Below are 24,661 nucleotides of genomic sequence, written 5' to 3' on the forward strand. Positions count from 1 at the left end.
TTTTTGTTCAACGTTTCACCACAGATAAAGAAGACTGCACTAAAGGCACTGAGGACAAGTCATCTCCACTAAGTCAGTTATTCAATATTTGTAAGATAAGTAGGTGCTGTTGTTTAGTGGTCAACGCTCCTGTCTCATAACTAGGATGTCCTGTGTTTAAATTCCAGCAACAATATAGATTTAGTCCAAACTTTTAAAATTCAATTTCTTCAAGTAAACGTTCAATAAAGTTTAAAAACAAGAGTAGTGTTCTGTTGACTTTAGAATGCTTGATCTCCAAATGAAACAAACACTTGGTGTTTTGCAGAATTCGAAAGTAATACCATAAATGAATAGGGGAAAAGAGAATGTCAAAGAAAAGGAAAGAGTCGACAAATAAATTAAGAGTTCAATTTAACCAATGCATTTTACTCACAACACATAATTCAATCTTCTATAAGTAGGGTAAGTCACTCATTAAGGAAGTATTCTTAAATAAATTCGATCTTCTCACCTATAGAGTTTGACAACAGAATTGTATCAACTTAGAAAAGTAAATAAAAAAAACAGATTTCTACTGCTCTCCATTCTACTAGAAATTGCAGTAAACTTTGTCATGAAAGTGCTCTGGCTTAGTTACTTTGACTGCCCGTCTAATAAACAGGGGATCCTGAGTTCAAATCTCCACAACACCGTTCTCTTTTTCATAATTAAATAACAGATTATTTTCATTAGATGATCCTTTGATATAATGTTAAAATGAAAAATTTGAGTAACTTACTATTGAACAGTTCATCTTAATACTAAATAAAATTCGGACTATTTTCGAGATGACAGAAGCAAGACTGTGAATGTAAAATGAAGGGTATATCAAAGAGGAAGATAAATATAAAATAAAGCGCTAGAGTTGAAGAAGAAAAGTGATACAATCCTCTACAATAATAATTTGTGAGCCACTGAAAAATGTAGTCTACTTTTATGAATACTTTTTAACTAAATCTTAGGTACTCTTCTTAAGTGATGGGGAATTCTTTTATGTTTAACGTAATAACACAGATAAAAAAAGAGTCCACAGAAGGTATTGAAAAGCAATAATGGCAACTAAGTCAGTTATTCAAACATTTTAAAGGTAAGAGGTGCTGTGACTTAGTGGTTAAAGCACCTGTCTCGTAAACAGGAAATCCTGAGTTCAAATCTCAGCAGCACCTCAGTTTTGCTCCAAACTTATAAAATTGAATTTTTTCAAGTAAATATTAAATACAGTTTCAAAACAAGAGTAGTGTCCTGTTCACTTTAGAATGCTTCATCTCATAATGAAAAAAGCACTTGGTATTTTGCAGAATTTCAAAGCAATGCAATGAATGAATAAGGGAAATGAGAATTATAACAAAGAGGAAAGAGAAGAAAATTCAATTTAGAGTTGAATTTTTGTAATGCATTTCACTCACAAGACATAATTCAATATTCTAAAAGAACGGTAAGCCACCTTTTAAGGAAGAATTTTTAAATAAATTTAGTGTTCTCACCTATAGTGTTTAAGAAGAGAGTTGTGGGAACTTAGAAAAGAAAATGAAAAAAAAAATGATTTCTATTTCACTCCATTCAGCTAACTATTCCAGTGACATTTGTCAAGCAGGTGCTGTGGCTTAGCTGTTTAAAGCGCCTGTCTAGTAAACAGGATATCCTGAGTTCAAATCTCAGCAGCACCTTGATATTTTTATTCTTAAATTACAGATCAGTTTCCTTAGATACTCTCTGATACAATTAAAAAATGAAAAATCAGAGTCATCTTACTAATAGACAGTTCATCTTAATATTAAATAAAATTCAGAGAATTTTCATGGTAACAGAAGCAAATCTTTGAATGTAAAATGAAGAGTAAATCAAATAGCAAGGTATATATGAACTAAAACCTTAGAGTTGAAGACAACTGATGTATTCCTCTACAATTATTATTTGTAAACCACTCAAAAATGTAATCTACTTTTATAAGTACTTGTTAACTAAAATGTAGGTATTCTTGTTAAGTGATGGGGAATCCTTTTTTGTTCAACGTTTCACCACAGATAAAGAAGACTGCACTAAAGGCACTGAGGACAAGTCATCTCCACTAAGTCAGTTATTCAATATTTGTAAGATAAGTAGGTACTGTTGTTTAGTGGTCAAAGCTCCTGTCTCATAACTAGGATGTCCTGTGTTTAAATTCCAGCAACAATTTAGATTTAGTCCAAACTTTTAAAATTCAATTTCTTCAAGTAAACGTTCAATAAAGCTTAAAAACAAGAGTAGTGTTCTGTTGACTTTAGATTGCTTGATCTCCAAATGAAACAAACACTTGGTGTTTTGCAGAATTCGAAAGTAATACCATAAATGAATAGGGGAAAAGAGAATGTCAAAGAAAAGGAAAGAGACGACAATTAAATTAAGAGTTCAATTTAACCAATGCATTTTACTCACAACACATAATTCAATCTTCTGTAAGTAGCGTAAGTCACTCATTAAGGAAGTATTCTTAAATAAATTTGATTTTCTCACCTATAGAGTTTGACAACAGAGTTGTATCAACTTAGAAAATAAAATAAAATAAAACAGATTTCTACTGCACTCCATTCTACTAGCAATTGCAGTAAACTTTGTCATGAAAGTTCTCTGGCTTAGTTGCGTTGACTGCCCGTCTAGTAAACAGGAGATCCTGAGTTCAAATCTCCACATCACCGTGCTCTTTTTCATAGTTAAATAATAGATTATTTTCATTAGATGATCCTTTGATATAATGTTAACATGAAAAATGTGAGTAACTTACTATTGAACAGTTCATCTTAATACTAAATAAAATTCCGAGTATTTTCGAGATGACACAAGCAAGACTGTGAATGTAAAATGAAGGGTATATCAAAGAGGAAGATAAATATAAAATAAAGTGCTAGAGTTGAAGAAGAAAAGTGATACAATCCTCTACAATAATAATTTGTGAGCCACAGAAAAATGTAGTCTACTTTTATGAATACTTTTTAAATAAATCTTAGGTACTCTTCTTAAGTGATGGGAATTCTTTTATGTTTAACGTAATAACACAGATAAAAAAAGACTCCCCAGAAGGTATTGAAAAGCAATAATGGCAACTAAGTCAGTTATTCAATCATTTTAAGAGTAAGAGGTGCTGTGGCTTAGTGGTTAAAGTGCCTGTCTCGTAAACAGAAAATCTTGAGTTCAAATCTCAGCAGCACCTCAGTTTTGCTCCAAACTTATAGAATCGAATTTTTTCAAGTAAATATTAAATACAGTTTCAAAACAAGAGTAGTGTCCTGTTCACTTTAGAATGCTTCATCTCATAATGAAAAAAGCACTTGGTATTTTGCAGAATTTCAAAGCAATGCAATGAATGAATAAGGGAAATGAGAATTATAACAAAGAGGAAAGAGAAGAAAATTCAATTTAGAGTTGAATTTTTGTAATGCATTTCACTCACAAGACATAATTCAATATTCTAAAAGAACGGTAAGCCACCTCTTAAGGAAGAATTTTTAAATAAATTTAGTGTTCTCACCTATAGTGTTTAAGAAGAGAGTTGTGGGAACTTAGAAAAGAAAATGAAAAAAAAATGATTTCTATTTCACTCCATTCAGCTAACTATTCCAGTGACGTTTGTCAAGCAGGTGCTGTGGCTTAGCTGGTTAAAGCGCCTGTCTTGTAAATGTGAGGTCCTGAGTTCAAATCTCAGCAGCACCTTGATATTTGTATGCTTAAATAACAGATCAGTTTCCTTAGATACTCTCTGATACAATTAAAATCTGAGTCATCTTACTAATAGACAGTTCATCTTAATATTAAATAAAATTCAGAGAATTTTCAAGGTAACAGAAGCAAAACTTTGAATGTAAAATGAAGAGTAAATCAAATAGCAAGGTATATATGAACTAAAACCTTAGAGTTGAAGACAACTGATGTATTCCTCTACAATTATTATTTGTAAACCACTCAAAAATGTAATGTACTTTTATAAGTACTTGTTAACTAAAATGTAGCTATTCTTGTTAAGTGATGGGGAATCCTTTTTTGTTCAACGTTTCACCACAGATAAAGAAGACTGCACTAAAGGCACTGAGGACAAGTCATCTCCACTAAGTCAGTTATTCAATATTTGTAAGATAAGTAGGTGCTGTTGTTTAATGGTCAAAGCTCCTGTCTCATAACTAGGATGTCCTGTGTTTAAATTCCAGCAACAATTTAGATTTAGTCCAAACTTTTAAAATTCAATTTCTTCAAGTAAACGTTCAATAAAGTTTAAAAACAAGAGTAGTGTTCTGTTGACTTTAGAATGCTTGATCTCCAAATGAAACAAACACTTGGTGTTTTGCAGAATTCGAAAGTAATACCATAAATGAATAGGGGAAAAGAGAATGTCAAAGAAAAGGAAAGAGACGACAAATAAATTAAGACTTCAATTTAACCAATGCATTTTACTCACAACACATAATTCAATCTTCTATAAGTAGGGTAAGTCACTCATTAAGGAAGTATTCTTAAATAAATTTGATCTCCTCACCTATAGAGTTTGACAACAGAGTTGTATCAAAATAGAAAATAAAATAAAAAAAACAGATTTTTACTGCACTCCATTCTACTAGCAATTACAGTAAACTTTGTTATGAAAGTTCTCTGGCTTAGTTGCTTTGACTGCCCGTCTAATAAACAGGAGATCCTGAGTTCAAATCTCCACAACACTGTGCTCTTTTTCATAGTTAAATAACAGATTATTTTCATTAGATGATCCTTTGATATAATGTTAAAATGAAAAATTTGAGTAACTTACTATTGAACAGTTCATCTTAATACTAAATAAAATTCTGAGTATTTTCGAGATGACAGAAGCAAGACTGTGAATGTAAAATGAAGGGTATATCAAAGAGGAAGATAAATATAAAAAAAAGTGCTAGAGTTGAAGAAGAAAAGTGATACAATCCTCTACAATAATAATTTGTGAGCCACTGAAAAATGTAGTCTACTTTTATGAATACTTTTTAACTAAATCTTAGGTACTCTTCTTAAGTGATGGGGAATTCTTTTATGTTCAACGTAATAACACAGATAAAAAAAGACTCCACAGAAGGTATTCAAAAGCAATAATGGCAACTAAGTCAGTTATTCAATCATTTTAAGAGTAAGAGGTGTTGTGGCTTAGTGGTTAAAGCGCCTGTCTTATAAACAGGAAATCCTGAGTTCAAATCTAAGCAGCACCTCAGTTTTGCTCCAAACTTATAGAATTGAATTTTTTCAAGTAAATATTAAATACAGTTTCAAAACAAGAGTAGTGTCCTGTTCACTTTAGAATGCTTCATCTCATAATGAAAAAAGCACTTGGTATTTTGCAGAATTTCAAAGCAATGCAATGAATGAATAAGGGAAATGAGAATTATAACAAAGAGGAAAGAGAAGAAAATTCAATTTAGAGTTGAATTTTTGTAATGCATTTCACTCACAAGACATAATTCAATATTCTAAAAGAACGGTAAGCCACCTCTTAAGGAAGAATTTTTAAATAAATTTAGTGTTCTCACATATAGTGTTTCAGAAGAGAGTTGTGGGAACTTAGAAAAGAAAATGAAAAAAAAAATGATTTCTATTTCACTCCATTCAGCTAACTATTCCAGTGAGGCTTGTCAAGCAGGTGCTGTGGCTTAGCTGGTTAAAGCGCTTGTCTAGTAAACAGGAGATCCTGAGTTCAAATCTCAGCAGCACCTTGATATTTTTATTCTTAAATTACAGATCAGTTTCCTTAGATACTCTCTGATACAATTAAAAAATGAAAAATCAGAGTCATCTTACTAATAGACAGTTCATCTTAATATTAAATAAAATTCAGAGAATTTTCATGGTAACAGAAGCAAAACTTTGAATGTAAAATGAAGAGTAAATCAAATAGCAAGGTATATATGAACTAAAACCTTAGAGTTGAAGACAACTGATGTATTCCTCTACAATTATTATTTGTAAACCACTCAAAAATGTAATCTACTTTTATAAGTACTTGTTAACTAAAATGTAGGTATTCTTGTTAAGTGATGGGGGATCCTTTTTTTTTCAACGTTTCAGCACAGATAAAGAAGACTGCACTAAAGGCACTGAGGACAAGTAATCTCCACTAAGTCAGTTATTCAATATTTGTAAGATAAGTAGGTGTTGTTGTTTAGTGGTCAAAGCTCCTGTCTCATAACTAGGATGCCCTGTGTTTAAATTCCAGCAACAATTTAGATTTAGACCAAACTTTTAAAATTCAATTTCTTCAAGTAAACGTTCAATAAAGCTTAAAAACAAGAGTAGTGTTCTGTTGACTTTAGAATGCTTGATCTCCAAATGAAACAAACACTTGGTGTTTTGCAGAATTCGAAAGTAATACCATAAATGAATAGGGGAAAAGAGAATGTGAAAGAAAAGGAAAGAGACGACAAATAAATTAAGAGTTCAATTTAACCAATGCATTTTACTCACAACACATAATTCAATCTTCTATAAGTAGGGTAAGTCACTCATTAAGGAAGTATTCTTAAATAAATTTGATTTTCTCACCTATAGAGTTTGACAACAGAGTTGTATCAACTTAGAAAAGAAAATAAAAAAAAACTGATTTCTACTGCACTCCATTCTACTAGCAATTGCAGTAAACTTTGTCATGAAAGTTCTCTGGCTTAGTTGCTTTGACTGCCCGTCTAATAAACAGGAGATCCTGAGTTCACATCTCCACAACACCGTGCTCTTTTTCATAGTTAAATAACAGATTATTTTCATTAGATGATCCTTTGATATAATGTTAAAATGAAAAATGTGAGTAACTTACTATTGAACAGTTCATCTTAATACTAAATAAAATTCCGAGTATTTTCGAGATGACAGAAGCAAGACTGTGAATGTAAAATGAAGGGTATATTAAAGAGGAAGATAAATATAAAATAAAGTGCTAGAGTTGAAGAAGAAAAGTGATACAATCCTCTACAATAATAATTTGTGAGCCACTGAAAAATGTAGTCTACTTTTATGAATACTTTTTAACTAAATCTTAGGTACTCTTCTTAAGTGATGGGGAATTCTTTTATGGTTAACGTAATAACACAGATAAAAAAAGACTCCACAGAAGGTATTGAAAAGCAATAATGGCAACTAAGTCAGTTATTCAATCATTTTAAGAGTAAGAGGTGCTGTGGCTTAGTGGTTAAAGCGCCTGTCTGGTAAACCGGAAATGATGACTTCAAATCTCAGCAGCACCTCAGTTTTGCTCCAAACTTATAGAATTGAATTTTTTCAATTAAATATTAAATACAGTTTCATAACAAGAGTAGTGTCCTGTTCACTTTAGAATGCTTCATCTCGTAATGAAAAAAGCACTTGGTATTTTGCAGAATTTCAAAGCAATGCAATGAATGAATAAGGGAAATGAGAATTATAACAAAGAGGAAAGAGAAGAAAATTCAATATAGAGTTGAATTTTTGTAATGCATTTCACTCACAAGACATAATTCAATATTCTAAAAGAACGGTAACCCACCTCTTAAGGAAGAATTTTTAAATACATTTAGTGTTCTCACCTATAGTGTTTAAGAAGAGGGTTGTGGGAACTTAGAAAAGAAAATGAAAAAAAAAATGATTTCTATTTCACTCCATTCAGCTAACTATTCCAGTGACATTTGTCAAGCAGGTGCTGTGGCTTAGCTGGTTAAAGTGCCTGTCTAGTAAACAGGAGATCCTGAGTTCAAATCTCAGCAGCACCTTGATATTTTTATTCTTAAACTACAGATCAGTTTCCTTAGATACTCTCTGATACAATTAAAAAATGAAAAATCTGAGTCATCTTACTAATAGACAGTTCATCTTAATATTAAATAAAATTCAGAGAATTTTCATGGTAACAGAAGCAAAACTTTGAATGTAAAATGAAGAGTAAATCAAATAGCAAGGTATATATGAACTAAAACCTTAGAGGTGAAGACAACTGATGTATTCCTCTACAATTATTATTTGTAAACCACTCAAAAATGTAATCTACTTTTATAAGTACTTGTTAACTAAAATGTAGGTATTCTTGTTAAGTGATGGGGAATCCTTTTTTGTTCAACGTTTCCCCACAGATAAAGAAGACTCCACTAAAGGCACTGAGGACAAGTCATCTCCACTAAGTCAGTTATTCAATATTTGTAAGATAAGTAGGTGCTGTTGTTTAGTGGTCAAAGCTCCTGTCTCATAACTAGGATGTCCTGTGTTTAAATTCCAGCAACAATTTAGATTTAGTCCAAACTTTTAAAATTCAATTTCTTCAAGTAAACGTTCAATAAAGTTTAAAAACAAGAGTAGTGTTCTGTTGACTTTAGAATGCTTGATCTCCAAATGAAACAAACACTTGGTGTTTTGCAGAATTCGAAAGTAATACCATAAATGAGTAGGGGAAAAGAGAATGTCAAAGAAAAGGAAAGAGACGACAAATAAATTAAGAGTTCAATTTAACCAATGCATTTTACTCACAACACATAATTCAATCTTCTATAAGTAGGGTAAGTCACTCATTAAGGAAGTATTCTTAAATAAATTTGATTTTCTCACCTATAGAGTTTGACAACAGAGTTGTATCAACTTAGAAAATAAAATTTAAAAAAACAGATTTCTACTGCACTCCATTCTACTAGCAATTGCAGTAAACTTTGTCATGAAAGTTCTCTGGCTTAGTTGCTTTGACTGCCCGTCTAATAAACAGGAGATCCTGAGTTCAAATCTCCACAACACCGTGCTCTTTTTCATAGTTAAATAACAGATTATTTTCATTAGATGATCCTTTGATATAATGTTAAAATGAAAAATGTGAGTAACTTACTATTGAACAGTTCATCTTAATACTAAATAAAATTCCGAGTATTTTCGAGATGACAGAAGCAAGACTGTGAATGTAAAATGAAGGGAATATCAAAGAGGAAGATAAATATAAAATAAAGTGCTAGAGTTGAAGAAGAAAAGTGATACAATCCTCTACAATAATAATTTGTGAGACACTGAAAAATGTAGTCTACTTTTATGAATACTTTTTAACTAAATCTTAGGTACTCTTCTTAAGTGATGGGGAATTCTTTTATGTTTAACGTAATAACACAGATAAAAAAAGACTCCACAGAAGGTATTGAAAAGCAATAATGGCAACTAAGTCAGTTATTCAATCATTTTAAAAGTAAGAGGTGCTGTGGCTTAGTGGTTAAAGTGCCTCTCTCGTAAACCGGAAATCCTCAGTTCAAATCTCAGCAGCACCTCACTTTTGCTCCAAACTTATAGACTTGAATTTTTTCAAGAAAATATTAAATACAGTTTCAAAACAAGAGTAGTGTCCTGTTCACTTTAGAATGCTTCATCTCATAATGAAAAAAGCACTTGGTATTTTGCAGAATTTCAAAGCAATGCAATGAATGAATAAGGGAAATGAGAATTATAACAAAGAGGAAAGAGAAGAAAATTCAATTTAGAGTTGAATTTTTGTAATGCATTTCACTCACAAGACATAATTCAATATTCTAAAAGAACGGTAAGCCACCTCTTAAGGAAGAATTTTTAAATAAATTTAGTGTTCTCATCTATAGTGTTTCAGAAGAGAGTTGTGGAAACTTAGAAAAGAAAATGAAAAAAAAAACGATTTCTATTTCACTCCATTCAGCTAACTATTCCAGTGACGTTTGTCAAGCAGGTGCTGTGGCTTAGCTGGTTAAAGTGCCTGTCTAGTAAAAAGGAGATCCTGAGGTCAAATCTCAGCAGTACCTTGATATTTTTATTCTTAAATTATAGATCAGTTTCCTTAGATACTCTCTGATACAATTAAAAAATGAAAAATCTCAGTCATCTTACTAATAGACAGTTCATCTTAATATTAAATACAATTCAGAGAATTTTCATGGTAACAGAAGCAAAACTTTGAATGTAAAATGAAGAGTAAATCAAAAAGCAAGGTATATATGAACTAAAACCTTAGAGTTGAAGACAACTGATGTATTCCTCTACAATTATTATTTGTAAACCACTCAAAAATGTAATCTACTTTTATAAGTACTTGTTAACTAAAATGTAGGTATTCTTGTTAAGTGATGGGGAATCCTTTTTTGTTCAACGTTTCACCATAGATAAAGAAGACTCCACTAAAGGCACTGAGGACAAGTCATCTCCACTAAGTCAGTTATTCAATATTTGTAAGATAAGTAGGTGCTGTTGTTTAGTGGTCAAACTCCTGTCTCATAACTAGGATGTCCTGTGTTTAAATTCCAGCAACAATTTAGATTTAGTCCAAACTTTTAAAATTAAATTTCTTCAAGTAAACGTTCAATAAAGCTTAAAAACAAGAGTAGTGTTCTGTTGACTTTAGAATGCTTGATCTCCAAATGAAACAAACACTTGGTGTTTTGCAGAATTCAAAAGTAATACCATAAATGAATAGGGGAAAAGAGAATGTCAAAGAAAAGGAAAGAGACGACAAATAAATTAAGAGTTCAATTTAAAAAATGCATTTTACTCACAACACATAATTCAATCTTCTATAAGTAGGGTAAGTCACTCATTAAGTAAGTATTCTTAAATAAATTTGATCTTCTCACCTATAGAGTTTGACAACAGAGTTGTATCAACTTAGAAAAGAAAATAAAAAAAAACAGATTTCTACTGCACTCCATTCTACTAGCAATTGCAGAAAACTTTGTCATGAAAGTTCTCTGGCTTAGTTGCTTTGACTGCCCGCCAAGTAAACAGGAGATCCTGAGTTCAAATCTCCACAACACCGTGCTCTTTTTCATAGTTAAATAACAGATTATTTTCATTAGATGATCCTTTGATATAATGTTAAAATGAAAAATTTGAGTAACTTACTATTGAACAGTTCATCTTAATACTAAATAAAATTCCGAGTATTTTCGAGATGACAGAAGCAAGACTGTGAATGTAAAATGAAGGGTATATCAAAGAGGAAGATAAATATAAAATAAACTGCTAGAGTTGAAGAAGAAAAGTGATACAATCCTCTACAATAATAATTTGTGAGCCACTGAAAAATGTAGTCTACTTTTATGAATACTTTTTAACTAAATCTTAGGTACTCTTCTTAAGTGATGGGGAATTCTTTTATGTTTAACGTAATAACACAGATAAAAAAAGAGTCCACAGAAGGTATTGAAAAGCAATAATGGCAACTAAGTCAGTTATTCAATCATTTTAAGGGTAAGAGGTGCTGTGACTTACTGGTTAAAGCGCCTGTCTTGTAAACAGGAAATGCTGAGTTCAAATCTCAGCAGCATCTCAGTTTTGCTCCAAACTTATAGAATTGAATTTTTTCAAGTAAATATTAAATACAGTTTCAAAACAAGAGTAGTGTCCTGTTCACTTTAGAATGCTTCATCTCATAATGAAAAAAGCACTTGGTATTTTGCAGAATTTCAAAGCAATGCAATGAATAAAGGAAATGAGAATTATAACAAAGAGGAAAGAGAAGAAAATTCAATTTAGAGTTGAATTTTTGTAATGCATTTCACTCACAAGACATAATTCAATATTCTAAAAGAACGGTAAGCCACCTCTTAAGGAAGAATTTTTAAATAAATTTAGTGTTCTCACCTGTAGTGTTTAAGAAGAGAGTTGTGGGAACTTAGAAAAGAAAATGAAAAAAAAAAGATTTCTATTTCACTCCATTCAGCTAACTATTCCAGTGACATTTGTCAAGCAGGTGCTGTGGCTTAGCTGGTTAAAGCGCCTGTCTAGTAAACAGGAGATCCTGAGTTCAAATCTCAGCAGCACCTTGATATTTTTATTCTTAAATTACAGATCAGTTTCCTTAGATACTCTCTGATACAATTAAAAAATGAAAAATCTGAGTCATCTTACTAATAGACAGTTCATCTTAATATTAAATAAAATTCAGAGAATTTTCATGGTAACAGAAGCAAAACTTTGAATGTAAAATGAAGAGTAAATCAAATAGCAAGGTATAAATGAACTAAAACCTTAGAGTTGAAGACAACTGATGTATTCCTCTACAATTATTATTTGTAAACCACTCAAAAATGTAATCTACTTTTATAAGTACTTGTTAACTAAAATGTAGTTATTCTTGTTAAGTGATGGGGAATCCTTTTTTGTTCAACGTTTCACCACAGATAAAGAAGACTGCACTAAAGGCACTGAGGACAAGTCATCTCCACTAAGTCAGTTATTCAATATTTGTAAGATAAGTAGGTGCTGTTGTTTAGTGGTCAAAGCTCCTGTCTCATAACTAGGATGTCCTGTGTTTAAATTCCAGCAACAATTTAGATTTAGTCCAAACTTTTAAAATTCAATTTCTTCAAGTAAACGTTCAATAAAGCTTAAAAACAAGAGTAGTGTTCTGTTGACTTTAGAATGCTTGATCTCCAAATGAAACAAACACTTGGTGTTTTGCAGAATTCGAAAGTAATACCATAAATGAATAGGGGAAAAGAGAATGTCAAAGAAAAGGAAAGAGACGACAATTAAATTAAGAGTTCAATTTAACCAATGCATTTTCCTCACAACACATAATTCAATCTTCTATAAGTAGGGTAAGTCACTCATTAAGGAAGTATTCTTAAATAAATTTGATTTTCTCACCTATAGAATTTGACAACAGAGTTGTATCAACTTAGAAAACAAAATAAAATAAAACAGATTTCTACTGCACTCCAATCTACTAGCAATTGCAGTAAACTTTGTCATGAAAGTTCCCTGGCTTAGTTGCTTTGACTGCTCGTCTATTAAACAGGAGATCCTGAGTTCAAATCTCCACAACACCGTGCTCTTTTTCATAGTTAAATAACAGATTATTTTCTTTAGATGATCCTTTGATATAATGTTAAAATGAAAAATGTGAGTAACTTACTATTGAACAGTTCATCTTAATAGTAAATAAAATTCCGAGTATTTTCGAGATGACAGAAGCAAGACTGTGAATGTAAAATGAAGGGTATATCAAAGAGGAAGATAAATATAAAATAAAGTGCTAGAGTTGAAGAAGAAAAGTGATACAATCCTCTACAATAATAATTTGTGAGCCACTGAAAAATGTAGTCTACTTTTATGAATACTTTTTAACTAAATCTTAGGTACTCTTCTTAAGTGATGGGGAATTCTTTTATGTTTAACGTAATAACACAGATTAAAAAAGAGTCCACAGAAGGTATTGAAAAGCAATAATGGCAACTAAGTCAGTTATTCAATCATTTTAATGGTAAGAGGTGCTGTGACTTAGTGGTTAAAGCGCCTGTCTCGTAAACAGGAAATCCTGAGTTCAAATCTCAGCAGCACCTCAGTTTTGCTCCAAACTTATAGAATTGAATTTTTTCAAGTAAATATTAAATACAGTTTCAAAACAAGAGTAGTGTCCTGTTCACTTTAGAATGCTTCATCTCATAATGAAAAAAGCACTTGGTATTTTGCAAAATTTCAAAGCAATGCAATGAATAAGGGAAATGAGAATTATAACAAAGAGGAAAGAGAAGAAAATTCAATTTTGAGTTGAATTTTTGTAATGCATTTCTCTCACAAGACATAATTCAATATTCTAAAAGAACGGTAACCCACCTCTTAAGGAAGAATTTTTAAATAAATTTAGTGTTCTCACCTATAGTGTTTAAGAAGAGAGTTGTGGGAACTTAGAAAAGAAAATGAAAAAAAAAGGATTTCTATTTTACTCCATTCAGCTAATTATTCCAGTGACATTGGTCAAGCAGGTGCTGTGGCTTAGCTGGTTAAAGCGCCTGTCTAGTAAACAGGAGATCCTGAGTTCAAATCTCAGCAGCACCTTGATATTCATATTCTTAAATTACAGGTCAGTTTCCTTAGATACTCTCTGATACAATTAAAAAATGAAAAATCTGAGTCATCTTACTAATAGACAGTTCATCTTAATATTAAATAAAATTCAGAGAATTTTCATGGTAACAGAAGCAAAACTTTGAATGTAAAATGAAGAGTAAATCAAATAGCAAGGTATGTATGAACTAAAACCTTAGAGTTGAAGACAACTGATGTATTCCTCTACAATTATTATTTGTAAACCACTCAAAAATGTAATCTACTTTTATAAGTACTTGTTAACTAAAATATAGGTATTCTTGTTAAGTGATGGGGAATCCTTTTTTGTTCAACGTTTCACCACAGATAAAGATGACTGCACTAAAGGCACTGAGGACAAGTCATCATTTTAAGGGTAAGAGGTGCTGTTATTCAATATTTGTAAGATAAGTAGGTGCTGTTGTTTAGTGGTCAAAGCTCCTGTCTCATAACTAGGATGTCCTGTGTTTAAATTCCAGCAACAATTTAGATTTAGTCCAAACTTTTAAAATTCAATTTCTTCAAGTAAACGTTTAATAAAGTTTAAAAACAAGAGTAGTGTTCTGTTGACTTTAGAATGCTTGATCTCCAAATGAAACAAACACTTGGTGTTTTGCAGAATTCGAAAGTAATACCATAAATGAATAGGGGAAAAGAGAATGTCAAAGAAAAGGAAAGAGTCGACAAATAAATTAAGAGTTCAATTTAACCAATGCATTTTACTCACAACACATAATTCAATCTTCTATAAGTAGGGAAAGTCACTCATTAAGGAAGTATTCTTAAATAAATTCGATCTTCTCACCTATAGAGTTTGACAACAAAATTGTATCAATTTAGAAAAGAAAATAAAAAAAACAGATTTCTACTGCACTCCATTCTACTAGAAATTGCAGTAAACTTTGTCATGAAAGTGCTCTGGCTTAGTTACTTTGACTGCCTGTCTAATAAACAGGAGATCCTAAGCTCAAATCTCCACAACACCGTGCTCTTTTTCATAGTTAAATAACAAATTATTTTCATTAGATGATCCTTTGATATAATGTTAAAATGAAAAATTTGAGTAACTTACTATTGAACAGTTCATCTTAATACTAAATAAAATTCGGACTATTTTCGAGATGACAAAAGCAAGACTGTGAATGTAAAATGAAGGGTATATCAAAGAGGAAGATAAATATAAAATAAAGCGCTAGAGTTGAAAAAGAAAAGTGATACAATCCTCTACAATAATAATTTGTGAGCCACTGAAAAATGTTGTCTACTTTTATGAATACTTTTTAAATAGATTTTAGGTACTCTTCTTAAGTGATAGGGAATTCTTTAATGTTTAACGTAATAACACAGATACAAAAATACTCCACAGAAGGTATTGAAAAGCAATAATGGCAACTAAGTCAGTTATTCAATCATTTTCAGAGTAAGAGGTGCTGTGGCTTAGTGGTTATAGTGCCTCTCTCGTAAACAGGAAATCCTGAGTTCAAATCTCAGCAGCACCTCAGTTTTGCTCCAAACTTATAGAATTGAATTTTTTCAAGTAAATATTAAATACAGTTTCAAAACAAGAGTAGTGTCCTGTTCACTTTAGAATGCTTCATCTCATAATGAAAAAAGCACTTGGTATTTTGCAGAATTTCAAAGCAATGCAATGAATGAATAAGGGAAATGAGAATTATAACAAAGAGGAAAGAGAAGAAAATTCAATTTAGAGTTGAATTTTTGTAATGCATTTCTCTCACAAGACATAATTCAATATTCTAAAAGAACGGTAACCCACCTCTTAAGGAAGAATATTTATATAAATTTAGTGTTCTCACCTATAGTGTTTCAGAAGAGAGTTGTGGGAACTTAGAAAAGAAAATGAAAAAAAAAAATGATTTCTATTTCACTCCATTCAGCTAACTATTCCAGTGAGGTTTGTCAAGCAGGTGCTGTGGCTTAGCTGGTTAAAGCGCCTGTCTAGTAAACAGGAAATCCTGAGTTCAAATCTCAGCAGCACCTTGATATTTTTATTCTTAAATTACAGATCAGTTTCCTTAGATACTCTCTGATACAATTAAAAAATGAAAAATCTGAGTCATCTTACTAAAATACAGTTCATCTTAATATTAAATAAAATTCAGAGAATTTTCATGGTAACAGAAGCAAAACTTTGAATGTAAAATGAAGAGTAAATCAAATAGCAAGATATATAAGAACTAAAACCTTAGAGGTGAAGACAACTGATGTATTCCTCTACAATTATTATTTGTAAACCACTCAAAAATGTAATCTACTTTTATAAGTACTTGTTAACTAAAATGTAGGTATTCTTGTTAAGTGATGGGGAATCCTTTTTTGTTCAACGTTTCAGCACAGATAAAGAAGACTGCACTAAAGGCACTGAGGACAAGTCATCTCCACTAAGTCAGTTATTCAATATTTGTAAGATAAGTAGGTGCTGTTGTTTAGTGGTCAAAGCTCCTGTCTCATAACTAGGATGCCCTGTGTTTAAATTCCAGCAACAATTTAGATTTAGACCATACTTTTAAAATTCAATTTCTTCAAGTAAACGTTCAATAAAGCTTAAAAACAAGAGTAGTGTTCTGTTGACTTTAGAATGCTTGATCTCCAAATGAAACAAACACTTGGTGTTTTGCAGAATTCGAAAGTAATACCATAAATGAATAGGGGAAAAGAGAATGTCAAAGAAAAGGAAAGAGACGACAAATAAATTAAGAGTTCAATTTAACCAATGCATTTTACTCACAACACATAATTCAATCTTCTATAAGTAGGGCAAGTCACTCATTAAGGAAGTATTCTTAACTAAATTTGATTTTCTCACCTATAGAGTTTGACAACAGAGTTGTATCAACTTAGAAAAGAAAATTAAAAAAAACAGATTTCTACTGCACACCATTCTACTAGCAATTGCAGTAAACTTTGTCAAGAAAGTTCTCTGGCTTAGTTGCTTTGACTGCCCGTCTAATAAACAGGAGATCCTGAGTTCAAATCTCCACAACACTGTGCTCTTCTTCATAGTTAAATAACACATTATTTTCATTAGATGATCCTTTGATATAATGTTAAAATGAAAAATGTGAGTAACTTACTATTGAACAGTTCATCTTAATACTAAATAAAATTCCGAGTATTTTCGAGATGACAGAAGCAAGACTGTGAATGTAAAATGAAGGGTATATCAAAGAGGAAGATAAATATAAAATGAAGTGCTAGAGTTGAAGAAGAAAAGTGATACAATCCTCTACAATAATAATTTGTGAGCCACTGAAAAATGTAGTCTACTTTTATGAATACTTTTTAACTAAATCCTAGGTACTCTTCTTAAGTGATGGGGAATTCTTTTATGTTTAACGTAATAACACAGATGAAAAAAGACTCCACAGAAGGTATTGAAAAGCAATAATGGCAACTAAGTCAGTTATTCAATCATTTTAAGAGTAAGAGGTGCTGTGGCTTAGTGGTTAAAGCGCCTGTTTCGTAAACTGGAAATGATGACTTCAAATCTGAGCAGCACCTCAGTTTTGCTCCAAACTTATAGAATTTAATTTTTTCAAGTAAATATTAAATACAGTTTCATAACAAGAGTAATGTCCTGTTCACTTTAGAATGCTTCATCTCGTAATGAAAAAAGCACTTGGTATTTTGCAGAATTTCAAAGCAATGCAATGAATGAATAAGGGAAATGAGAATTATAACAAAGAGGAAAGAGAAGAAAATTCAATTTAGAGTTGAATTTTTGTAATGCATTTCACTCACAAGACATAATTCAATATTCTAAAAGAACGGTAACCCACCTCTTAAGGAAGAATTTTTAAATAAATTTAGTGTTCTCACCTATAGTGTTTAAGAAGCGGGTGTTGGGAACTTAGAAAAGAAAATGAAAAAAAAAATGATTTCTATTTCACTCCATTCAGCTAACTATTCCAGTGACATTTATCAAGCAGGTGCTGTGGCTTAGCTGGTTAAAGTGCCTGTCTAGTAAACAGGAGATCCTGAGTTCAAATCTCAGTAGCACCTTGATATTTTTATTCTTAAACTACAGATCAGTTTCCTCAGATACTCTCTGATACAATTAAAAAATGAAAAATCTGAGTCATCTTACTAATAGACAGTTCATCTTAATATTAAATAAAATTCAGAGAATTTTCATGGTAACAGAAGCAAAACTTTGAATGTAAAATGAAGAGTAAATCAAATAGCAAGGTATATATGAACTAAAACCTTAGAGGTGAAGACAACTGATGTATTCCTCTACAATTATTATTTGTAAACCACTCAAAAATGTAATCTACTTTTATTAGTACTTGTTAACTAAAATGTAGGTATTCTTGTTAAGTGATGGGGAATCCTTTTTTGTTCAACGTTTCACCACAGATAAAGAAGACTGCACTAAAGGCACTGAGGACAAGTCATCATTTTAAGGGTAAGAGGTGCTGTTATTCAATATTTGTAAGATAAGTAGGTGCTGTTGTTTAGTGGTGAAAGCTCCTGTCTCATAACTAGGATGTCCTGTGTTTAAATTCCAGCAACAATTTAGATTTAGTCCAAACTTTTAAAATTCAATTTCTTCAAGTAAACGTTCAATAAAGTTTAAAAACAAGAGTAGTGTTCTGTTGACTTTAGAATGCTTGATCTCCAAATGAAACAAACACTTGGTGTTTTGCAGAATTCGAAAGTAATACCATAAATGAATAGGGGAAAAGAGAATGTCAAAGAAAAGGAAAGAGTCGACAAATAAATTAAGAGTTCATTTTAACCAATGCATTTTACTCACAACACATAATTCAATCTTCTATAAGTAGGGAAAGTCACTCATTAAGGAAGTATTCTTAAATAAATTCGATCTTCTCACCTATAGAGTTTGACAACAAAATTGTATCAATTTAGAAAAGAAAATAAAAAAAACAGATTTCTACTGCACTCCATTCTACTAGAAATTGCAGTAAACTTTGTCATGAAAGTGCTCTGCCTTAGTTACTTTGACTGCCTGTCTAATAAACAGGAGATCCTGAGCTCAAATCTCCACAACACCGTGCTCTTCTTCATAGTTAAATAACAGATTATTTTCATTAGATGATCCTTTGATATAATGTTAAAATGAAAAATGTGAGTAACTTACTATTGAACAGTTCATCTTAATACTAAATAAAATTCCGAGTATTTTCGAGATGACAGAAGCAAGACTGTGAATGTAAAATGAAGGGTATCTCAAAGAGGAAGATAAATATAAAATGAAGTGCTAGAGTTGAAGAAGAAAAGTGATACAATTCTCTACAATAATAATTTGTGAGCCACTGAAAAATGTAGTCTACTTTTATGAATACTTTTTAACTAAATCCTAGGTACTCTTCTTAAGTGATGGGGAATTCTTTTATGTTTAACGTAATAACACAGATGAAAAAAGACTCCACAGAAGGTATTGAAAAGCAATAATGGCAACTAAGTCAGTTATTCAATCATTTTAAGAGTAAGAGGTGCTGTGGCTTAGTGGTTAAAGCGCCTGTCTCGTAAACTGGAAATGATGACTTCAAATCTGAGCAGCACCTCAGTTTTGCTCCAAACTTATAGAATTGAATTTTTTCAAGTAAATATTAAATACAGTTTCATAACAAGAGTAATGTCCTGTTCACTTTAGAATGCTTCATCTCGTAATGAAAAAAGCACTTGGTATTTTGCAGAATTTCAAAGCAATGCAATGAATGAATAAGGGAAATGAGAATTATAACAAAGAGGAAAGAGAAGAAAATTCAATTTAGAGTTGAATTTTTGTAATGCATTTCACTCACAAGACATAATTCAATATTCTAAAAGAACGGTAACCCACCTCTTAAGGAAGAATTTTTAAATAAATTTAGTGTTCTCACCTATAGTGTTTAAGAAGAGGGTGTTGGGAACATAGAAAAGAAAATGAAAAAAAAAATGATTTCTATTTCACTCCATTCAGCTAACTATTCCAGTGACATTTATCAAGCAGGTGCTGTGGCTTAGCTGGTTAAAGTGCCTGTCTAGTAAACAGGAGATCCTGAGTTCAAATCTCAGCAGCACCTTGATATTTTCATTCTTAAACTACAGATCAGTTTCCTCAGATACTCTCTGATACAATTAAAAAATGAAAAATCTGAGTCATCTTACTAATAGACAGTTCATCTTAATATTAAATAAAATTCAGAGAATTTTCATGGTAACAGAAGCAAAACTTTGAATGTAAAATGAAGAGTAAATCAAATAGCAAGGTATATATGAACTAAAACCTTAGAGGTGAAGACAACTGATGTATTCCTCTACAATTATTATTTGTAAACCACTCAAAAATGTAATCTACTTTTATTAGTACTTGTTAACTAAAATGTAGGTATTCTTGTTAAGTGATGGGGAATCCTTTTTTGTTCAACGTTTCACCACAGATAAAGAAGACTCCACTAAAGGCACTGAGGACAAGTCATCTCCACTAAGTCAGTTATTAAATATTTGTAAGATAAGTAGGTGCTGTTGTTTAGTGGTCAAAGCTCCTGTCTCATAACTAGGATGTCCTGTGTTTAAATTCCAGCAACAATTTAGATTTAGTCCAAACTTTTAAAATTCAATTTCTTCAAGTAAACGTTCAATAAAGTTTAAAAACAAGAGTAGTGTTCTGTTGACTTTAGAATGCTTGATCTCCAAATGAAACAAACACTTGGTGTTTTGCAGAATTCGAAAGTAATACCATAAATGAATAGGGGAAAAGAGAATGTCAAAGAAAAGGAAAGAGACGACAAATAAATTAAGAGTTCAATTTAACCAATGCATTTTACTCACAACACATAATTCAATCTTCTATAAGTAGGGTAAGTCACTCATTAAGGAAGTATTCTTAAATAAATTTGATCTTCTCACCTATAGAGTTTGACAACAGAGTTGTATCAACTTAGAAAATAAAATTAAAAAAAACAGATTTCTACTGCACTCCATTCTACTAGCAATTGCAGTAAACTTTGCCATGAAAGTTCTCTGGCTTAATTGCTTTGACTGCCTGTGTAATAAACAGGAGATCCTGAGTTCAAATCTCCACAACACCGTGCTCTTTTTCATAGTTAAATAACAGATTATTTTCATTAGATGATCCATTGATATAATGTTAAAATGAAAAATTTGAGCAACTTACTATTGAACAGTTCATCTTAATACTAAATACAATTCCGAGTATTTTCGAGATGACAGAAGCAAGACTGTGAATGTAAAATGAAGGGTATATCAAAGAGGAAGATAAATATAAAATAAAGTGCTAGAGTTGAAGAAGAAAAGTGATACAATCCTCTACAATAATAATTTGTGTGCCACTGAAAAATGTAGTCTACTTTTATGAATACTTTTTAACTAAATCTTAGGTACTCTTCTTAAGTGATGGGGAATTCCTTTATGTTTAACGTAATAACACAGATAAAAAAAGACTCCACAGAAGGTATTGAAAAGCAATAATGACAACTAAGTCAGTTATTCAATCATTTTAAGAGTAAGAGATGTTGTGGCTTAGTGGTTAAATCTCCTGTCTTATAAACAGGAAATCCTGAGTTCAAATCTAAGCAGCACCTCAGTTTTGCTCCAAACTTATAGAATTGAATTTTTTCAAGTAAATATTAAATACAGTTTCAAAACAAGAGTAGTGTCCTGTTCACTTTAGAATGCTTCATCTCATAATGAAAAAAGCACTTGGTATTTTGCAGAATTTCAAAGCAATGCAATGAATGAATAAGGGAAATGAGAATTATAACAAAGAGGAAAGAGAAGAAAATTCAATTTAGAGTTGAATTTTTGTAATGCATTTCACTCACAAGACATAATTCAATATTCTAAAAGAACGGTAAGCCACCTCTTAAGGAAGAATTTTTAAATAAATTTAGTGTTCTCACCTATAGTGTTTCAGAAGAGAGTTGTGGGAACTTAGAAAAGAAAATGAAAAAAAAAATGATTTCTATTTCACTCCATTCAGCTAACTATTCCAGTAAGGTTTGTCAAGCAGGTGCTGTGGCTTAGCTGGTTAAAGCACCTGTCTAGTAAACAGGAGATCCTGAGTTCAAATCTCAGCAGCACCTTGATATTTTTATTCTTAAATTACAGATCAGTTTCCTTAGATACTCTCTGATACAATTAAAAAATGAAAAATTTGAGTCATCTTACTAATAGACAGTTCATCTTAATATTAAATAAAATTCAGAGAATTTTCATGGTAACAGAAGCAAAACTTTGAATGTAAAATGAAGAGTAAATCAAATAGCAAGGTATATATGAACTAAAACCTTAGAGTTGAAGACAACTGATGTATTCCTCTATAATTATGATTTGTAAACCACTCAAAAATGTAATCTACTTTTATAAGTACTTGTTAACTAAAATGTAGGTATTCTTGTTAAGTGAGGCGGGATCCTTTTTTTTTCAACGTTTCAGCACAGATAAAGAAGACTGCACTAAAGGCACTGAGGACAAGTCATCTCCACTAAGTCAGTTATTCAATATTTGTAAGATAAGTAGGTGTTGTTGTTTAGTGGTCAAAGCTCCTGTCTCATAACTAGGATGCCCTGTGTTTAAATTCCAGCAACAATTTAGATTTAGACCAAACTTTTAAAATTCAATTTCTTCAAGTAAACGTTCAATAAAGCTTAAAAACAAGAGTAGTGTTCTGTTGACTTTAGAATGCTTGATCTCCAAATGAAACAAACACTTGGTGTTTTGCAGAATTCGAAAGTAATACCATAAATGAATAGGGGAAAAGAGAATGTGAAAGAAAAGGAAAGAGACGACAAATAAATTAAGAGTTCAATTTAACCAATGCATTTTACTCACAACACATAATTCAATCTTCTATAAGTAGGGTAAGTCACTCATTAAGGAAGTATTCTTAAATAAATTTGATTTTCTCACCTATAGAGTTTGACAACAGAGTTGTATCAACTTAGAAAAGAAAATAAAAAAAAACTGATTTCTACTGCACTCCATTCTACTAGCAATTGCAGTAAACTTTGTGATGAAAGTTCTCTGGCTTAGTTGCTTTGACTGCCCGTCTAATAAACAGGAGATCCTGAGTTCAAATCTCCACAACACCGTGCTCTTTTTCATAGTTAAATAACAGATTATTTTCATTAGATGATCCTTTGATATAATGTTAAAATGAAAAATGTGAGTAACTTACTATTGAACAGTTCATCTTAATACTAAATAAAATTCCGAGTATTTTCGAGATGACAGAAGCAAGACTGTGAATGTAAAATGAAGGGTATATCAAAGAGGAAGATAAATATAAAATAAAGTGCTAGAGTTGAAGAAGAAAGGTGATACAATCCTCTACAATAATAATTTGTGAGCCAGTGAAAAATGTAGTCTACTTTTATGAATACTTTTTAACTAAATCCTAGGTACTCTTCTTAAGTGATGGGGAATTCTGTTATGTTTAACGTAATAACACAGATGAAAAAAGACTCCACAGAAGGTATTGAAAAGCAATAATGACAACTAAGTCAGTTATTCAATCATTTTAAGAGTAAGAGGTGTTGTGGCTTAGTGGTTAAAGCTCCTGTCTTATTAACAGGAAATCCTGAGTTCAAATCTAAGCAGCACCTCAGTTTTGCTCCAAACTTATAGAATTGAATTTTTTCAAGTAAATATTAAATACAGTTTCAAAACAAGAGTAGTGTCCTGTTCACTTTACAATGCTTCATCTCATAATGAAAAAAGCACTTGGTATTTTGCAGAATTTCAAAGCAATGCAATGAATGAATAAGGGAAATGAGAATTATAACAAAGAGGAAAGAGAAGAAAATTCAATTTAGAGTTGAATTTTTGCAATGCATTTCACTCACAAGACATAATTCAATATTCTAAAAGAACGGTAAGCCACCTCTTAAGGAAGAATTTTTAAATAAATTTAGTGTTCTCACCTATAGTGTTTCAGAAGAGAGTTGTGGGAACTTAGAAAAGAAAATGAAAAAAAAAATGATTTCTATTTCACTCCATTCAGCTAACTATTCCAGTGAGGTTTGTCAAGCAGGTGCTGTGGCTTAGCTGGTTAAAGCGCCTGTCTAGTAAACGGGAGATCCTGAGTTCAAATCTCAGCAGCACCTTGATATTTTTATTCTTAAATTACAGATCAGTTTCCTTAGATACTCTCTGATACAATAAAAAAATGAAAAATCTGAGTAATCTTACTAATAGACAGTTCATCTTAATATTAAATAAAATTCAGAGAATTTTCATGGTAACAGAAGCAAAACTTTGAATGTAAAATGAAGAGTAAATCAAATAGCAAGGTATATATGAACAAAAACCTTAGAGTTGAAGACAACTGATGTATTCCTCTACAATTATGATTTGTAAACCACTCAAAAATGTAATCTAATTTTATAAGTACTTGTTAACTAAAATGTAGGTATTCTTGTTAAGTGATGGGGAATCCTTTTTTGTTCAACGTTTCAGCACAGATAAAGAAGACTGCACTAAAGGCACTGAGGACAAGTCATCTCCACTAAGTCAGTTATTCAATATTTGTAAGATAAGTAGGTGCTGTTGTTTAGTGGTCAAAGCTCCTGTCTCATAACTAGGATGCCCTGTGTTTAAATTCCAGCAACAATTTAGATTTAGACCAAACTTTTAAAATTCAATTTCTTCAAGTAAACGTTCAATAAAGCTTAAAAACAAGAGTAGTGTTCTGTTGACTTTAGAATGCTTGATCTCCAAATGAAACAAACACTTGGTGTTTTGCAGAATTCGAAAGTAATACCATAAATGAATAGGGGAAAAGAGAATGTCAAAGAAAAGGAAAGAGACGACAAATAAATTAAGAGTTCAATTTAACCAATGC

At 31.3% G+C, this 24,661-nt stretch overlaps 16 non-coding genes across 16 annotated transcripts; all 16 read left to right on the forward strand.

The window, feature by feature from the left end:
• The first annotated feature begins 1,114 nt into the window (after positions 1-1,114).
• TRNAT-CGU (transfer RNA threonine (anticodon CGU)) lies at positions 1,115-1,187 on the forward strand. The gene has a single exon. It is a non-coding gene; the product is annotated as a tRNA-Thr (tRNA).
• A 427-nt stretch (positions 1,188-1,614) lies between these two features.
• TRNAT-AGU (transfer RNA threonine (anticodon AGU)) lies at positions 1,615-1,688 on the forward strand. The gene has a single exon. It is a non-coding gene; the product is annotated as a tRNA-Thr (tRNA).
• A 1,447-nt stretch (positions 1,689-3,135) lies between these two features.
• On the forward strand, positions 3,136-3,208 carry TRNAT-CGU (transfer RNA threonine (anticodon CGU)). Its single transcript has one exon. It is a non-coding gene; the product is annotated as a tRNA-Thr (tRNA).
• A 426-nt stretch (positions 3,209-3,634) lies between these two features.
• Positions 3,635-3,708, forward strand: TRNAT-UGU (transfer RNA threonine (anticodon UGU)). Its single transcript has one exon. It is a non-coding gene; the product is annotated as a tRNA-Thr (tRNA).
• Positions 3,709-5,146: 1,438 nt separating this feature from the next.
• On the forward strand, positions 5,147-5,219 carry TRNAI-UAU (transfer RNA isoleucine (anticodon UAU)). Its single transcript has one exon. It is a non-coding gene; the product is annotated as a tRNA-Ile (tRNA).
• Positions 5,220-5,646: 427 nt separating this feature from the next.
• TRNAT-AGU (transfer RNA threonine (anticodon AGU)) lies at positions 5,647-5,720 on the forward strand. Its single transcript has one exon. It is a non-coding gene; the product is annotated as a tRNA-Thr (tRNA).
• Positions 5,721-7,668: 1,948 nt separating this feature from the next.
• TRNAT-AGU (transfer RNA threonine (anticodon AGU)) lies at positions 7,669-7,742 on the forward strand. Its single transcript has one exon. It is a non-coding gene; the product is annotated as a tRNA-Thr (tRNA).
• A 3,964-nt stretch (positions 7,743-11,706) lies between these two features.
• Positions 11,707-11,780, forward strand: TRNAT-AGU (transfer RNA threonine (anticodon AGU)). Its single transcript has one exon. It is a non-coding gene; the product is annotated as a tRNA-Thr (tRNA).
• A 1,448-nt stretch (positions 11,781-13,228) lies between these two features.
• TRNAT-CGU (transfer RNA threonine (anticodon CGU)) lies at positions 13,229-13,301 on the forward strand. The gene has a single exon. It is a non-coding gene; the product is annotated as a tRNA-Thr (tRNA).
• A 422-nt stretch (positions 13,302-13,723) lies between these two features.
• On the forward strand, positions 13,724-13,797 carry TRNAT-AGU (transfer RNA threonine (anticodon AGU)). Its single transcript has one exon. It is a non-coding gene; the product is annotated as a tRNA-Thr (tRNA).
• A 1,456-nt stretch (positions 13,798-15,253) lies between these two features.
• Positions 15,254-15,326, forward strand: TRNAT-CGU (transfer RNA threonine (anticodon CGU)). Its single transcript has one exon. It is a non-coding gene; the product is annotated as a tRNA-Thr (tRNA).
• A 428-nt stretch (positions 15,327-15,754) lies between these two features.
• On the forward strand, positions 15,755-15,828 carry TRNAT-AGU (transfer RNA threonine (anticodon AGU)). The gene has a single exon. It is a non-coding gene; the product is annotated as a tRNA-Thr (tRNA).
• Positions 15,829-17,776: 1,948 nt separating this feature from the next.
• TRNAT-AGU (transfer RNA threonine (anticodon AGU)) lies at positions 17,777-17,850 on the forward strand. Its single transcript has one exon. It is a non-coding gene; the product is annotated as a tRNA-Thr (tRNA).
• Positions 17,851-19,806: 1,956 nt separating this feature from the next.
• Positions 19,807-19,880, forward strand: TRNAT-AGU (transfer RNA threonine (anticodon AGU)). Its single transcript has one exon. It is a non-coding gene; the product is annotated as a tRNA-Thr (tRNA).
• A 1,948-nt stretch (positions 19,881-21,828) lies between these two features.
• TRNAT-AGU (transfer RNA threonine (anticodon AGU)) lies at positions 21,829-21,902 on the forward strand. The gene has a single exon. It is a non-coding gene; the product is annotated as a tRNA-Thr (tRNA).
• A 1,948-nt stretch (positions 21,903-23,850) lies between these two features.
• Positions 23,851-23,924, forward strand: TRNAT-AGU (transfer RNA threonine (anticodon AGU)). Its single transcript has one exon. It is a non-coding gene; the product is annotated as a tRNA-Thr (tRNA).
• Positions 23,925-24,661: the final 737 nt, after the last annotated feature.

The sequence above is a fragment of the Pleurodeles waltl genome, chromosome 8 (assembly GCF_031143425.1).
Source record: "Pleurodeles waltl isolate 20211129_DDA chromosome 8, aPleWal1.hap1.20221129, whole genome shotgun sequence".
NCBI lineage: Eukaryota > Metazoa > Chordata > Amphibia > Caudata > Salamandridae > Pleurodeles > Pleurodeles waltl.